This window comes from Electrophorus electricus, chromosome 13, assembly GCF_041902795.1.
Source record: "Electrophorus electricus isolate QZ-2024a chromosome 13, ASM4190279v1, whole genome shotgun sequence".
NCBI lineage: Eukaryota > Metazoa > Chordata > Actinopteri > Gymnotiformes > Gymnotidae > Electrophorus > Electrophorus electricus.
Window position 1 is genome coordinate 21,096,267 of NC_137509.1, and position 17,324 is coordinate 21,113,590.

At 36.2% G+C, this 17,324-nt stretch overlaps 14 pseudogenes; all 14 read left to right on the top strand.

Annotated features, from left to right (window-relative positions):
- The first annotated feature begins 1,331 nt into the window (after positions 1 to 1,331).
- On the top strand, positions 1,332 to 1,450 carry LOC145647885 (5S ribosomal RNA; annotated as a pseudogene).
- Positions 1,451 to 2,993: 1,543 nt separating this feature from the next.
- Positions 2,994 to 3,112, top strand: LOC145647886 (5S ribosomal RNA; annotated as a pseudogene).
- A 1,105-nt stretch (positions 3,113 to 4,217) lies between these two features.
- On the top strand, positions 4,218 to 4,336 carry LOC145646737 (5S ribosomal RNA; annotated as a pseudogene).
- A 1,105-nt stretch (positions 4,337 to 5,441) lies between these two features.
- LOC145648695 (5S ribosomal RNA) lies at positions 5,442 to 5,560 on the top strand (annotated as a pseudogene).
- A 1,105-nt stretch (positions 5,561 to 6,665) lies between these two features.
- LOC145647887 (5S ribosomal RNA) lies at positions 6,666 to 6,784 on the top strand (annotated as a pseudogene).
- A 1,105-nt stretch (positions 6,785 to 7,889) lies between these two features.
- Positions 7,890 to 8,008, top strand: LOC145646738 (5S ribosomal RNA; annotated as a pseudogene).
- A 1,105-nt stretch (positions 8,009 to 9,113) lies between these two features.
- LOC145648696 (5S ribosomal RNA) lies at positions 9,114 to 9,232 on the top strand (annotated as a pseudogene).
- A 666-nt stretch (positions 9,233 to 9,898) lies between these two features.
- On the top strand, positions 9,899 to 10,017 carry LOC145646739 (5S ribosomal RNA; annotated as a pseudogene).
- A 1,106-nt stretch (positions 10,018 to 11,123) lies between these two features.
- Positions 11,124 to 11,242, top strand: LOC145646740 (5S ribosomal RNA; annotated as a pseudogene).
- A 1,544-nt stretch (positions 11,243 to 12,786) lies between these two features.
- Positions 12,787 to 12,905, top strand: LOC145646741 (5S ribosomal RNA; annotated as a pseudogene).
- Positions 12,906 to 13,572: 667 nt separating this feature from the next.
- On the top strand, positions 13,573 to 13,691 carry LOC145647144 (5S ribosomal RNA; annotated as a pseudogene).
- Positions 13,692 to 14,796: 1,105 nt separating this feature from the next.
- Positions 14,797 to 14,915, top strand: LOC145646742 (5S ribosomal RNA; annotated as a pseudogene).
- Positions 14,916 to 16,020: 1,105 nt separating this feature from the next.
- Positions 16,021 to 16,139, top strand: LOC145644338 (5S ribosomal RNA; annotated as a pseudogene).
- Positions 16,140 to 16,805: 666 nt separating this feature from the next.
- LOC145646743 (5S ribosomal RNA) lies at positions 16,806 to 16,924 on the top strand (annotated as a pseudogene).
- The last annotated feature ends 400 nt before the right edge of the window (positions 16,925 to 17,324 follow it).

The following is a 17,324-nucleotide window of genomic DNA, read 5'->3' on the forward strand; positions in this document are numbered from 1 at the left end:
CTGTAAGCTTCTCTTGCATCACTTTAATTTACTTTCAAGATGACATGCTAGGATGTGAAGTGCAGTGATTAATTAAAAAAACTATCTGTTAGCACCTGGGAATAGCAAATGCTGTAAATTTTTGTTGCATCACTTTACTTTAATCTGCAACTGACAAGCTTGTATGTGAAGTGTACAGATTAAATAGAAATATTTTAGTACCAGGGAATAGCAGGTGCTGTAAGATTGTATTGCATCCCTTTAATTTATGTTCAAGCTATCATGTCTAAATTTGAAGTGCAGTGAATAATTAACTCAAACTATCTGTTAGCACCTGGGAATAGCAGATGCTGTAAGTTTTTTTTGCATCACTTTCATTTACTCTCCAACTCACATGCCTGAATGTGAAGTGCAGTGATTCATCAAAAAACTATATGTTAGCACATTGGACTACGAGATGCTGTAAGCTTCTCTTGCATCACTTTAATTTACTGTCAAGATGACATGCTAGGATGTGAAATGCAGTGATTAATTAAAAAAACTATCTGTTAGCACCTGGGAATAGCAGATGCTGTAAGTTTTTGTTGCATCACTTTACTTTAATCTGCAACTGACAAGCTTGTATGTGAAGTGTACAGATTAAATAGAAATATTTTAGTACCAGGGAATAGCAGGTGCTGTAAGATTGTTTGCATCCCTTTAATTTATGTTCAAGCTATCATGTTCAAATTTGAAGTGCAGTGAATAATTAACTCAAACTATCTGTTAGCACCTGGGAATAGCAGATGCTGTAAGTTTTTTTTGCATCACTTTCATTTACTCTCCAACTCACATGCCTGAATGTGAAGTGCAGTGATTCATCAAAAAACTATATGTTAGCACATTGGACTACGAGATGCTGTAAGCTTCTCTTGCATCACTTTAATTTACTGTCAAGATGACATGCTAGGATGTGAAATGCAGTGATTAATTAAAAAAACTATCTGTTAGCACCTGGGAATAGCAGATGCTGTAAGTTTTTGTTGCATCACTTTACTTTAATCTGCAACTGACAAGCTTGTATGTGAAGTGTACAGATTAAATAGAAATATTTTAGTACCAGGGAATAGCAGGTGCTGTAAGATTGTTTGCATCCCTTTAATTTATGTTCAAGCTATCATGTTCAAATTTGAAGTGCAGTGAATAATTAGTGCCTCCGTATACCAGCTCCGTATTGTAAGCTTTTATTGCATCATTTAATTACATTCAAGATAACATTCTAGAATGTCAAGTGCAGGGATTAATAAAAAAAATTGTCAGATTGGTCTTTGATCATATTTGCTATGATTAGGCAATTTGAGTAAGTGTTTAAGGCTTACGGCCACACCAGCTTGAGAATGCCCAATCTCATCTGACCTTGGAAGCTAAGCAAGTTTGGGCCTGAATAGTACTGAGGTGGGACCCTACCTAGGAATACCAGGTGCTGTAAGCTTTTCTTGCATCACTTTAATTTACTTTCAAGCTGACATGCTCAAATGTGAAGTGCAGTGATTAATAAAAAAAACTATCTGTTAGCACCTGGGAATAGCAGATGCTGTAAGTTTTTTTTGCATCACTTTCATTTACTCTCCAACTCACATGCCTGAAAGTGAAGTGCAGTGATTCCTCAAAAATCTATCTGTTAGCACCTTGGACTACGAGATGCTGTAAGCTTCTCTTGCATCACTTTAATTTACTTTCAAGATGACATGCTAGGATGTGAAGTGCAGTGATTAATTAAAAAAACTATCTGTTAGCACCTGGGAATAGCAAATGCTGTAAATTTTTGTTGCATCACTTTACTTTAATCTGCAACTGACAAGCTTGTATGTGAAGTGTACAGATTAAATAGAAATATTTTAGTACCAGGGAATAGCAGGTGCTGTAAGATTGTATTGCATCCCTTTAATTTATGTTCAAGCTATCATGTCTAAATTTGAAGTGCAGTGAATAATTAACTCAAACTATCTGTTAGCACCTGGGAATAGCAGATGCTGTAAGTTTTTTTTGCATCACTTTCATTTACTCTCCAACTCACATGCCTGAATGTGAAGTGCAGTGATTCATCAAAAAACTATATGTTAGCACATTGGACTACGAGATGCTGTAAGCTTCTCTTGCATCACTTTAATTTACTGTCAAGATGACATGCTAGGATGTGAAATGCAGTGATTAATTAAAAAAACTATCTGTTAGCACCTGGGAATAGCAGATGCTGTAAGTTTTTGTTGCATCACTTTACTTTAATCTGCAACTGACAAGCTTGTATGTGAAGTGTACAGATTAAATAGAAATATTTTAGTACCAGGGAATAGCAGGTGCTGTAAGATTGTTTGCATCCCTTTAATTTATGTTCAAGCTATCATGTTCAAATTTGAAGTGCAGTGAATAATTAAATCAAACTATCTGTTAGCACCTGGGAATAGCAGATGCTGTAAGTTTTTTTTGCATCACTTTCATTTACTCTCCAACTCACATGCCTGAATGTGAAGTGCAGTGATTCATCAAAAAACTATATGTTAGCACATTGGACTACGAGATGCTGTAAGCTTCTCTTGCATCACTTTAATTTACTGTCAAGATGACATGCTAGGATGTGAAATGCAGTGATTAATTAAAAAAACTATCTGTTAGCACCTGGGAATAGCAGATGCTGTAAGTTTTTGTTGCATCACTTTACTTTAATCTGCAACTGACAAGCTTGTATGTGAAGTGTACAGATTAAATAGAAATATTTTAGTACCAGGGAATAGCAGGTGCTGTAAGATTGTTTGCATCCCTTTAATTTATGTTCAAGCTATCATGTTCAAATTTGAAGTGCAGTGAATAATTAGTGCCTCCGTATACCAGCTCCGTATTGTAAGCTTTTATTGCATCATTTAATTACATTCAAGATAACATTCTAGAATGTCAAGTGCAGGGATTAATAAAAAAAATTGTCAGATTGGTCTTTGATCATATTTGCTATGATTAGGCAATTTGAGTAAGTGTTTAAGGCTTACGGCCACACCAGCTTGAGAATGCCCAATCTCATCTGACCTTGGAAGCTAAGCAAGTTTGGGCCTGAATAGTACTGAGGTGGGACCCTACCTAGGAATACCAGGTGCTGTAAGCTTTTCTTGCATCACTTTAATTTACTTTCAAGCTGACATGCTCAAATGTGAAGTGCAGTGATTAATAAAAAAAACTATCTGTTAGCACCTGGGAATAGCAGATGCTGTAAGTTTTTTTTGCATCACTTTCATTTACTCTCCAACTCACATGCCTGAATGTGAAGTGCAGTGATTCCTCAAAAATCTATCTGTTAGCACCTTGGACTACGAGATGCTGTAATCTTCTCTTGCATCACTTTAATTTACTTTCAAGATGACATGCTAGGATGTGAAGTGCAGTGATTAATTAAAAAAACTATCTGTTAGCACCTGGGAATAGCAAATGCTGTAAGTTTTTGTTGCATCACTTTACTTTAATCTGCAACTGACAAGCTTGTATGTGAAGTGTACAGATTAAATAGAAATATTTTAGTACCAGGGAATAGCAGGTGCTGTAAGATTGTATTGCATCCCTTTAATTTATGTTCAAGCTATCATGTCTAAATTTGAAGTGCAGTGAATAATTAACTCAAACTATCTGTTAGCACCTGGGAATAGCAGATGCTGTAAGTTTTTTTTGCATCACTTTCATTTACTCTCCAACTCACATGCCTGAATGTGAAGTGCAGTGATTCATCAAAAAACTATATGTTAGCACATTGGACTACGAGATGCTGTAAGCTTCTCTTGCATCACTTTAATTTACTGTCAAGATGACATGCTAGGATGTGAAATGCAGTGATTAATTAAAAAAACTATCTGTTAGCACCTGGGAATAGCAGATGCTGTAAGTTTTTGTTGCATCACTTTACTTTAATCTGCAACTGACAAGCTTGTATGTGAAGTGTACAGATTAAATAGAAATATTTTAGTACCAGGGAATAGCAGGTGCTGTAAGATTGTTTGCATCCCTTTAATTTATGTTCAAGCTATCATGTTCAAATTTGAAGTGCAGTGAATAATTAGTGCCTCCGTATACCAGCTCCGTATTGTAAGCTTTTATTGCATCATTTAATTACATTCAAGATAACATTCTAGAATGTCAAGTGCAGGGATTAATAAAAAAAATTGTCAGATTGGTCTTTGATCATATTTGCTATGATTAGGCAATTTGAGTAAGTGTTTAAGGCTTACGGCCACACCAGCTTGAGAACGCCCAATCTCATCTGACCTTGGAAGCTAAGCAAGTTTGGGCCTGAATAGTACTGAGGTGGGACCCTACCTAGGAATACCAGGTGCTGTAAGCTTTTCTTGCATCACTTTAATTTACTTTCAAGCTGACATGCTCAAATGTGAAGTGCAGTGATTAATAAAAAAAACTATCTGTTAGCACCTGGGAATAGCAGATGCTGTAAGTTTTTTTTGCATCACTTTCATTTACTCTCCAACTCACATGCCTGAAAGTGAAGTGCAGTGATTCCTCAAAAATCTATCTGTTAGCACCTTGGACTACGAGATGCTGTAAGCTTCTCTTGCATCACTTTAATTTACTTTCAAGATGACATGCTAGGATGTGAAGTGCAGTGATTAATTAAAAAAACTATCTGTTAGCACCTGGGAATAGCAAATGCTGTAAATTTTTGTTGCATCACTTTACTTTAATCTGCAACTGACAAGCTTGTATGTGAAGTGTACAGATTAAATAGAAATATTTTAGTACCAGGGAATAGCAGGTGCTGTAAGATTGTATTGCATCCCTTTAATTTATGTTCAAGCTATCATGTCTAAATTTGAAGTGCAGTGAATAATTAACTCAAACTATCTGTTAGCACCTGGGAATAGCAGATGCTGTAAGTTTTTTTTGCATCACTTTCATTTACTCTCCAACTCACATGCCTGAATGTGAAGTGCAGTGATTCATCAAAAAACTATATGTTAGCACATTGGACTACGAGATGCTGTAAGCTTCTCTTGCATCACTTTAATTTACTGTCAAGATGACATGCTAGGATGTGAAATGCAGTGATTAATTAAAAAAACTATCTGTTAGCACCTGGGAATAGCAGATGCTGTAAGTTTTTGTTGCATCACTTTACTTTAATCTGCAACTGACAAGCTTGTATGTGAAGTGTACAGATTAAATAGAAATATTTTAGTACCAGGGAATAGCAGGTGCTGTAAGATTGTTTGCATCCCTTTAATTTATGTTCAAGCTATCATGTTCAAATTTGAAGTGCAGTGAATAATTAGTGCCTCCGTATACCAGCTCCGTATTGTAAGCTTTTATTGCATCATTTAATTACATTCAAGATAACATTCTAGAATGTCAAGTGCAGGGATTAATAAAAAAAATTGTCAGATTGGTCTTTGATCATATTTGCTATGATTAGGCAATTTGAGTAAGTGTTTAAGGGTTACGGCCACACCAGCTTGAGAACGCCCAATCTCATCTGACCTTGGAAGCTAAGCAAGTTTGGGCCTGAATAGTACTGCGGTGGGACCCTACCTAGGAATACCAGGTGCTGTAAGCTTTTCTTGCATCACTTTAATTTACTTTCAAGCTGACATGCTCAAATGTGAAGTGCAGTGATTAATAAAAAAAACTATCTGTTAGCACCTGGGAATAGCAGATGCTGTAAGTTTTTTTTGCATCACTTTCATTTACTCTCCAACTCACATGCCTGAATGTGAAGTGCAGTGATTCCTCAAAAATCTATCTGTTAGCACCTTGGACTACGAGATGCTGTAATCTTCTCTTGCATCACTTTAATTTACTTTCAAGATGACATGCTAGGATGTGAAGTGCAGTGATTAATTAAAAAAACTATCTGTTAGCACCTGGGAATAGCAAATGCTGTAAGTTTTTGTTGCATCACTTTACTTTAATCTGCAACTGACAAGCTTGTATGTGAAGTGTACAGATTAAATAGAAATATTTTAGTACCAGGGAATAGCAGGTGCTGTAAGATTGTATTGCATCCCTTTAATTTATGTTCAAGCTATCATGTCTAAATTTGAAGTGCAGTGAATAATTAACTCAAACTATCTGTTAGCACCTGGGAATAGCAGATGCTGTAAGTTTTTTTTGCATCACTTTCATTTACTCTCCAACTCACATGCCTGAATGTGAAGTGCAGTGATTCATCAAAAAACTATATGTTAGCACATTGGACTACGAGATGCTGTAAGCTTCTCTTGCATCACTTTAATTTACTGTCAAGATGACATGCTAGGATGTGAAATGCAGTGATTAATTAAAAAAACTATCTGTTAGCACCTGGGAATAGCAGATGCTGTAAGTTTTTGTTGCATCACTTTACTTTAATCTGCAACTGACAAGCTTGTATGTGAAGTGTACAGATTAAATAGAAATATTTTAGTACCAGGGAATAGCAGGTGCTGTAAGATTGTTTGCATCCCTTTAATTTATGTTCAAGCTATCATGTTCAAATTTGAAGTGCAGTGAATAATTAGTGCCTCCGTATACCAGCTCCGTATTGTAAGCTTTTATTGCATCATTTAATTACATTCAAGATAACATTCTAGAATGTCAAGTGCAGGGATTAATAAAAAAAATTGTCAGATTGGTCTTTGATCATATTTGCTATGATTAGGCAATTTGAGTAAGTGTTTAAGGCTTACGGCCACACCAGCTTGAGAATGCCCAATCTCATCTGACCTTGGAAGCTAAGCAAGTTTGGGCCTGAATAGTACTGAGGTGGGACCCTACCTAGGAATACCAGGTGCTGTAAGCTTTTCTTGCATCACTTTAATTTACTTTCAAGCTGACATGCTCAAATGTGAAGTGCAGTGATTAATAAAAAAAACTATCTGTTAGCACCTGGGAATAGCAGATGCTGTAAGTTTTTTTTGCATCACTTTCATTTACTCTCCAACTCACATGCCTGAATGTGAAGTGCAGTGATTCCTCAAAAATCTATCTGTTAGCACCTTGGACTACGAGATGCTGTAATCTTCTCTTGCATCACTTTAATTTACTTTCAAGATGACATGCTAGGATGTGAAGTGCAGTGATTAATTAAAAAAACTATCTGTTAGCACCTGGGAATAGCAAATGCTGTAAGTTTTTGTTGCATCACTTTACTTTAATCTGCAACTGACAAGCTTGTATGTGAAGTGTACAGATTAAATAGAAATATTTTAGTACCAGGGAATAGCAGGTGCTGTAAGATTGTATTGCATCCCTTTAATTTATGTTCAAGCTATCATGTCTAAATTTGAAGTGCAGTGAATAATTAACTCAAACTATCTGTTAGCACCTGGGAATAGCAGATGCTGTAAGTTTTTTTTGCATCACTTTCATTTACTCTCCAACTCACATGCCTGAATGTGAAGTGCAGTGATTCATCAAAAAACTATATGTTAGCACATTGGACTACGAGATGCTGTAAGCTTCTCTTGCATCACTTTAATTTACTGTCAAGATGACATGCTAGGATGTGAAATGCAGTGATTAATTAAAAAAACTATCTGTTAGCACCTGGGAATAGCAGATGCTGTAAGTTTTTGTTGCATCACTTTACTTTAATCTGCAACTGACAAGCTTGTATGTGAAGTGTACAGATTAAATAGAAATATTTTAGTACCAGGGAATAGCAGGTGCTGTAAGATTGTTTGCATCCCTTTAATTTATGTTCAAGCTATCATGTTCAAATTTGAAGTGCAGTGAATAATTAGTGCCTCCGTATACCAGCTCCGTATTGTAAGCTTTTATTGCATCATTTAATTACATTCAAGATAACATTCTAGAATGTCAAGTGCAGGGATTAATAAAAAAAATTGTCAGATTGGTCTTTGATCATATTTGCTATGATTAGGCAATTTGAGTAAGTGTTTAAGGCTTACGGCCACACCAGCTTGAGAACGCCCAATCTCATCTGACCTTGGAAGCTAAGCAAGTTTGGGCCTGAATAGTACTGAGGTGGGACCCTACCTAGGAATACCAGGTGCTGTAAGCTTTTCTTGCATCACTTTAATTTACTTTCAAGCTGACATGCTCAAATGTGAAGTGCAGTGATTAATAAAAAAAACTATCTGTTAGCACCTGGGAATAGCAGATGCTGTAAGTTTTTTTTGCATCACTTTCATTTACTCTCCAACTCACATGCCTGAAAGTGAAGTGCAGTGATTCCTCAAAAATCTATCTGTTAGCACCTTGGACTACGAGATGCTGTAAGCTTCTCTTGCATCACTTTAATTTACTTTCAAGATGACATGCTAGGATGTGAAGTGCAGTGATTAATTAAAAAAACTATCTGTTAGCACCTGGGAATAGCAAATGCTGTAAATTTTTGTTGCATCACTTTACTTTAATCTGCAACTGACAAGCTTGTATGTGAAGTGTACAGATTAAATAGAAATATTTTAGTACCAGGGAATAGCAGGTGCTGTAAGATTGTATTGCATCCCTTTAATTTATGTTCAAGCTATCATGTCTAAATTTGAAGTGCAGTGAATAATTAACTCAAACTATCTGTTAGCACCTGGGAATAGCAGATGCTGTAAGTTTTTTTTGCATCACTTTCATTTACTCTCCAACTCACATGCCTGAATGTGAAGTGCAGTGATTCATCAAAAAACTATATGTTAGCACATTGGACTACGAGATGCTGTAAGCTTCTCTTGCATCACTTTAATTTACTGTCAAGATGACATGCTAGGATGTGAAATGCAGTGATTAATTAAAAAAACTATCTGTTAGCACCTGGGAATAGCAGATGCTGTAAGTTTTTGTTGCATCACTTTACTTTAATCTGCAACTGACAAGCTTGTATGTGAAGTGTACAGATTAAATAGAAATATTTTAGTACCAGGGAATAGCAGGTGCTGTAAGATTGTTTGCATCCCTTTAATTTATGTTCAAGCTATCATGTTCAAATTTGAAGTGCAGTGAATAATTAGTGCCTCCGTATACCAGCTCCGTATTGTAAGCTTTTATTGCATCATTTAATTACATTCAAGATAACATTCTAGAATGTCAAGTGCAGGGATTAATAAAAAAAATTGTCAGATTGGTCTTTGATCATATTTGCTATGATTAGGCAATTTGAGTAAGTGTTTAAGGGTTACGGCCACACCAGCTTGAGAACGCCCAATCTCATCTGACCTTGGAAGCTAAGCAAGTTTGGGCCTGAATAGTACTGCGGTGGGACCCTACCTAGGAATACCAGGTGCTGTAAGCTTTTCTTGCATCACTTTAATTTACTTTCAAGCTGACATGCTCAAATGTGAAGTGCAGTGATTAATAAAAAAAACTATCTGTTAGCACCTGGGAATAGCAGATGCTGTAAGTTTTTTTTGCATCACTTTCATTTACTCTCCAACTCACATGCCTGAATGTGAAGTGCAGTGATTCATCACAAAACTATATGTTAGCACATTGGACTACGAGATGCTGTAAGCTTCTCTTGCATCACTTTAATTTACTGTCAAGATGACATGCTAGGATGTGAAATGCAGTGATTAATTAAAAAAACTATCTGTTAGCACCTGGGAATAGCAGATGCTGTAAGTTTTTGTTGCATCACTTTACTTTAATCTGCAACTGACAAGCTTGTATGTGAAGTGTACAGATTAAATAGAAATATTTTAGTACCAGGGAATAGCAGGTCCTGTAAGATTGTTTGCATCCCTTTAATTTATGTTCAAGCTATCATGTTCAAATTTGAAGTGCAGTGAATAATTAGTGCCTCCGTATACCAGCTCCGTATTGTAAGCTTTTATTGCATCATTTAATTACATTCAAGATAACATTCTAGAATGTCAAGTGCAGGGATTAATAAAAAAAATTGTCAGATTGGTCTTTGATCATATTTGCTATGATTAGGCAATTTGAGTAAGTGTTTAAGGCTTACGGCCACACCAGCTTGAGAACGCCCAATCTCATCTGACCTTGGAAGCTAAGCAAGTTTGGGCCTGAATAGTACTGAGGTGGGACCCTACCTAGGAATACCAGGTGCTGTAAGCTTTTCTTGCATCACTTTAATTTACTTTCAAGCTGACATGCTCAAATGTGAAGTGCAGTGATTAATAAAAAAAACTATCTGTTAGCACCTGGGAATAGCAGATGCTGTAAGTTTTTTTTGCATCACTTTCATTTACTCTCCAACTCACATGCCTGAATGTGAAGTGCAGTGATTCCTCAAAAATCTATCTGTTAGCACCTTGGACTACGAGATGCTTTAAGCTTCTCTTGCATCACTTTAATTTACTTTCAAGATGACATGCTAGGATGTGAAGTGCAGTGATTAATTAAAAAAACTATCTGTTAGCACCTGGGAATAGCAAATGCTGTAAGTTTTTGTTGCATCACTTTACTTTAATCTGCAACTGACAAGCTTGTATGTGAAGTGTACAGATTAAATAGAAATATTTTAGTACCAGGGAATAGCAGGTGCTGTAAGATTGTATTGCATCCCTTTAATTTATGTTCAAGCTATCATGTCTAAATTTGAAGTGCAGTGAATAATTAACTCAAACTATCTGTTAGCACCTGGGAATAGCAGATGCTGTAAGTTTTTTTTGCATCACTTTCATTTACTCTCCAACTCACATGCCTGAATGTGAAGTGCAGTGATTCATCACAAAACTATATGTTAGCACATTGGACTACGAGATGCTGTAAGCTTCTCTTGCATCACTTTAATTTACTGTCAAGATGACATGCTAGGATGTGAAATGCAGTGATTAATTAAAAAAAACTATCTGTTAGCACCTGGGAATAGCAGATGCTGTAAGTTTTTGTTGCATCACTTTAATTTAATCTACAACTGACAAGCTTGTATGTGAAGTGTACAGATTAAATAGAAATATTTTAGTACCAGGGAATAGCAGGTGCTGTAAGATTGTTTGCATCCCTTTAATTTATGTTCAATCTATCATGTTCAAATTTGAAGTGCAGTGAATAATTAGTGCCTCAGTATACCAGCTCCGTATTGTAAGCTTTTATTGGATCATTTAATTACATTCAAGATAACATTCTAGAATGTCAAGTGCAGGGATTAATAAAAAAAATTGTCAGATTGGTCTTTGATCATATTTGCTATGATTAGGCAATTTGAGTAAGTGTTTAAGGCTTACGGCCACACCAGCTTGAGAACGCCCAATCTCATCTGACCTTGGAAGCTAAGCAAGTTTGGGCCTGAATAGTACTGAGGTGGGACCCTACCTAGGAATACCAGGTGCTGTAAGCTTTTCTTGCATCACTTTAATTTACTTTCAAGCTGACATGCTCAAATGTGAAGTGCAGTGATTAATAAAAAAAACTATCTGTTAGCACCTGGGAATAGCAGATGCTGTAAGTTTTTTTTGCATCACTTTCATTTACTCTCCAACTCACATGCCTGAATGTGAAGTGCAGTGATTCCTCAAAAATCTATCTGTTAGCACCTTGGACTACGAGATGCTGTAAGCTTCTCTTGCATCACTTTAATTTACTTTCAAGATGACATGCTAGGATGTGAAGTGCAGTGATTAATTAAAAAAACTATCTGTTAGCACCTGGGAATAGCAAATGCTGTAAGTTTTTGTTGCATCACTTTACTTTAATCTGCAACTGACAAGCTTGTATGTGAAGTGTACAGATTAAATAGAAATATTTTAGTACCAGGGAATAGCAGGTGCTGTAAGATTGTATTGCATCCCTTTAATTTATGTTCAAGCTATCATGTTCAAATTTGAAGTGCAGTGAATAATTAACTCAAACTATCTGTTAGCACCTGGGAATAGCAGATGCTGTAAGTTTTTTTTGCATCACTTTCATTTACTCTCCAACTCACATGCCTGAATGTGAAGTGCAGTGATTCATCAAAAAACTATATGTTAGCACATTGGACTACGAGATGCTGTAAGCTTCTCTTGCATCACTTTAATTTACTGTCAAGATGACATGCTAGGATGTGAAATGCAGTGATTAATTAAAAAAACTATCTGTTAGCACCTGGGAATAGCAGATGCTGTAAGTTTTTGTTGCATCACTTTACTTTAATCTGCAACTGACAAGCTTGTATGTGAAGTGTACAGATTAAATAGAAATATTTTAGTACCAGGGAATAGCAGGTGCTGTAAGATTGTATTGCATCCCTTTAATTTATGTTCAAGCTATCATGTTCAAATTTGAAGTGCAATGAATAATTAACTCAAACTATCTGTTAGCACCTGGGAATAGCAGATGCTGTAAGTTTTTTTTGCATCACTTTCATTTACTCTCCAACTCACATGCCTGAATGTGAAGTGCAGTGATTCATCAAAAAACTATATGTTAGCACATTGGACTACGAGATGCTGTAAGCTTCTCTTGCATCACTTTAATTTACTGTCAAGATGACATGCTAGGATGTGAAATGCAGTGATTAATTAAAAAAACTATCTGTTAGCACCTGGGAATAGCAGATGCTGTAAGTTTTTGTTGCATCACTTTACTTTAATCTGCAACTGACAAGCTTGTATGTGAAGTGTACAGATTAAATAGAAATATTTTAGTACCAGGGAATAGCAGGTGCTGTAAGATTGTTTGCATCCCTTTAATTTATGTTCAAGCTATCATGTTCAAATTTGAAGTGCAGTGAATAATTAGTGCCTCCGTATACCAGCTCCGTATTGTAAGCTTTTATTGCATCATTTAATTACATTCAAGATAACATTCTAGAATGTCAAGTGCAGGGATTAATAAAAAAAATTGTCAGATTGGTCTTTGATCATAATTGCTATGATTAGGCAATTTGAGTAAGTGTTTAAGGCTTACGGCCACACCAGCTTGAGAACGCCCAATCTCATCTGACCTTGGAAGCTAAGCAAGTTTGGGCCTGAATAGTACTGAGGTGGGACCCTACCTAGGAATACCAGGTGCTGTAAGCTTTTCTTGCATCACTTTAATTTACTTTCAAGCTGACATGCTCAAATGTGAAGTGCAGTGATTAATTTAAAAAAACTATCTGTTAGCACCTGGGAATAGCAGATGCTGTAAGTTTTTTTTGCATCACTTTCATTTACTCTCCAACTCACATGCCTGAATGTGAAGTGCAGTGATTCATCAAAAAACTATATGTTAGCACATTGGACTACGAGATGCTGTAAGCTTCTCTTGCATCACTTTAATTTACTGTCAAGATGACATGCTAGGATGTGAAATGCAGTGATTAATTAAAAAAACTATCTGTTAGCACCTGGGAATAGCAGATGCTGTAAGTTTTTGTTGCATCACTTTACTTTAATCTGCAACTGACAAGCTTGTATGTGAAGTGTACAGATTAAATAGAAATATTTTAGTACCAGGGAATAGCAGGTGCTGTAAGATTGTTTGCATCCCTTTAATTTATGTTCAAGCTATCATGTTCAAATTTGAAGTGCAGTGAATAATTAGTGCCTCCGTATACCAGCTCCGTATTGTAAGCTTTTATTGCATCATTTAATTACATTCAAGATAACATTCTAGAATGTCAAGTGCAGGGATTAATAAAAAAAATTGTCAGATTGGTCTTTGATCATATTTGCTATGATTAGGCAATTTGAGTAAGCGTATAAGGCTTACGGCCACACCATCTTGAGAACGCCCAATCTCATCTGACCTTGGAAGCTAAGCAAGTTTGGGCCTGGATAGTACTGAGGTGGGACCCTACCTAGGAATACCAGGTGCTGTAAGCTTTTCTTGCATCACTTTAATTTACTTTCAAGCTGACATGCTCAAATGTGAAGTGCAGTGATTAATAAAAAAAACTATCTGTTAGCACCTGGGAATAGCAGATGCTGTAAGTTTTTTTTGCATCACTTTCATTTACTCTCCAACTCACATGCCTGAATGTGAAGTGCAGTGATTCCTCAAAAATCTATCTGTTAGCACCTTGGACTACGAGATGCTGTAAGCTTCTCTTGCATCACTTTAATTTACTTTCAAGATGACATGCTAGGATGTGAAGTGCAGTGATTAATTAAAAAAACTATCTGTTAGCACCTGGGAATAGCAAATGCTGTAAGTTTTTGTTGCATCACTTTACTTTAATCTGCAACTGACAAGCTTGTATGTGAAGTGTACAGATTAAATAGAAATATTTTAGTACCAGGGAATAGCAGGTGCTGTAAGATTGTATTGCATCCCTTTAATTTATGTTCAAGCTATCATGTCTAAATTTGAAGTGCAGTGAATAATTAACTCAAACTATCTGTTAGCACCTGGGAATAGCAGATGCTGTAAGTTTTTTTTGCATCACTTTCATTTACTCTCCAACTCACATGCCTGAATGTGAAGTGCAGTGATTCATCAAAAAACTATATGTTAGCACATTGGACTACGAGATGCTGTAAGCTTCTCTTGCATCACTTTAATTTACTGTCAAGATGACATGCTAGGATGTGAAATGCAGTGATTAATTAAAAAAACTATCTGTTAGCACCTGGGAATAGCAGATGCTGTAAGTTTTTGTTGCATCACTTTACTTTAATCTGCAACTGACAAGCTTGTATGTGAAGTGTACAGATTAAATAGAAATATTTTAGTACCAGGGAATAGCAGGTGCTGTAAGATTGTTTGCATCCCTTTAATTTATGTTCAAGCTATCATGTTCAAATTTGAAGTGCAGTGAATAATTAGTGCCTCCGTATACCAGCTCCGTATTGTAAGCTTTTATTGCATCATTTAATTACATTCAAGATAACATTCTAGAATGTCAAGTGCAGGGATTAATAAAAAAAATTGTCAGATTGGTCTTTGATCATATTTGCTATGATTAGGCAATTTGAGTAAGTGTTTAAGGCTTACGGCCACACCAGCTTGAGAACGCCCAATCTCATCTGACCTTGGAAGCTAAGCAAGTTTGGGCCTGAATAGTACTGAGGTGGGACCCTACCTAGGAATACCAGGTGCTGTAAGCTTTTCTTGCATCACTTTAATTTACTTTCAAGCTGACATGCTCAAATGTGAAGTGCAGTGATTAATAAAAAAAACTATCTGTTAGCACCTGGGAATAGCAGATGCTGTAAGTTTTTTTTGCATCACTTTCATTTACTCTCCAACTCACATGCCTGAAAGTGAAGTGCAGTGATTCCTCAAAAATCTATCTGTTAGCACCTTGGACTACGAGATGCTGTAAGCTTCTCTTGCATCACTTTAATTTACTTTCAAGATGACATGCTAGGATGTGAAGTGCAGTGATTAATTAAAAAAACTATCTGTTAGCACCTGGGAATAGCAAATGCTGTAAGTTTTTGTTGCATCACTTTACTTTAATCTGCAACTGACAAGCTTGTATGTGAAGTGTACAGATTAAATAGAAATATTTTAGTACCAGGGAATAGCAGGTGCTGTAAGATTGTATTGCATCCCTTTAATTTATGTTCAAGCTATCATGTCTAAATTTGAAGTGCAGTGAATAATTAACTCAAACTATCTGTTAGCACCTGGGAATAGCAGATGCTGTAAGTTTTTTTTGCATCACTTTCATTTACTCTCCAACTCACATGCCTGAATGTGAAGTGCAGTGATTCATCAAAAAACTATATGTTAGCACATTGGACTACGAGATGCTGTAAGCTTCTCTTGCATCACTTTAATTTACTGTCAAGATGACATGCTAGGATGTGAAATGCAGTGATTAATTAAAAAAACTATCTGTTAGCACCTGGGAATAGCAGATGCTGTAAGTTTTTGTTGCATCACTTTACTTTAATCTGCAACTGACAAGCTTGTATGTGAAGTGTACAGATTAAATAGAAATATTTTAGTACCAGGGAATAGCAGGTGCTGTAAGATTGTTTGCATCCCTTTAATTTATGTTCAAGCTATCATGTTCAAATTTGAAGTGCAGTGAATAATTAGTGCCTCCGTATACCAGCTCCGTATTGTAAGCTTTTATTGCATCATTTAATTACATTCAAGATAACATTCTAGAATGTCAAGTGCAGGGATTAATAAAAAAAATTGTCAGATTGGTCTTTGATCATATTTGCTATGATTAGGCAATTTGAGTAAGTGTTTAAGGCTTACGGCCACACCAGCTTGAGAACGCCCAATCTCATCTGACCTTGGAAGCTAAGCAAGTTTGGGCCTGAATAGTACTGCGGTGGGACCCTACCTAGGAATACCAGGTGCTGTAAGCTTTTCTTGCATCACTTTAATTTACTTTCAAGCTGACATGCTCAAATGTGAAGTGCAGTGATTAATAAAAAAAACTATCTGTTAGCACCTGGGAATAGCAGATGCTGTAAGTTTTTTTTGCATCACTTTCATTTACTCTCCAACTCACATGCCTGAATGTGAAGTGCAGTGATTCATCACAAAACTATATGTTAGCACATTGGACTACGAGATGCTGTAAGCTTCTCTTGCATCACTTTAATTTACTGTCAAGATGACATGCTAGGATGTGAAATGCAGTGATTAATTAAAAAAACTATCTGTTAGCACCTGGGAATAGCAGATGCTGTAAGTTTTTGTTGCATCACTTTACTTTAATCTGCAACTGACAAGCTTGTATGTGAAGTGTACAGATTAAATAGAAATATTTTAGTACCAGGGAATAGCAGGTCCTGTAAGATTGTTTGCATCCCTTTAATTTATGTTCAAGCTATCATGTTCAAATTTGAAGTGCAGTGAATAATTAGTGCCTCCGTATACCAGCTCCGTATTGTAAGCTTTTATTGCATCATTTAATTACATTCAAGATAACATTCTAGAATGTCAAGTGCAGGGATTAATAAAAAAAATTGTCAGATTGGTCTTTGATCATATTTGCTATGATTAGGCAATTTGAGTAAGTGTTTAAGGCTTACGGCCACACCAGCTTGAGAACGCCCAATCTCATCTGACCTTGGAAGCTAAGCAAGTTTGGGCCTGAATAGTACTGAGGTGGGACCCTACCTAGGAATACCAGGTGCTGTAAGCTTTTCTTGCATCACTTTAATTTACTTTCAAGCTGACATGCTCAAATGTGAAGTGCAGTGATTAATAAAAAAAACTATCTGTTAGCACCTGGGAATAGCAGATGCTGTAAGTTTTTTTTGCATCACTTTCATTTACTCTCCAACTCACATGCCTGAATGTGAAGTGCAGTGATTCCTCAAAAATCTATCTGTTAGCACCTTGGACTACGAGATGCTTTAAGCTTCTCTTGCATCACTTTAATTTACTTTCAAGATGACATGCTAGGATGTGAAGTGCAGTGATTAATTAAAAAAACTATCTGTTAGCACCTGGGAATAGCAAATGCTGTAAGTTTTTGTTGCATCACTTTACTTTAATCTGCAACTGACAAGCTTGTATGTGAAGTGTACAGATTAAATAGA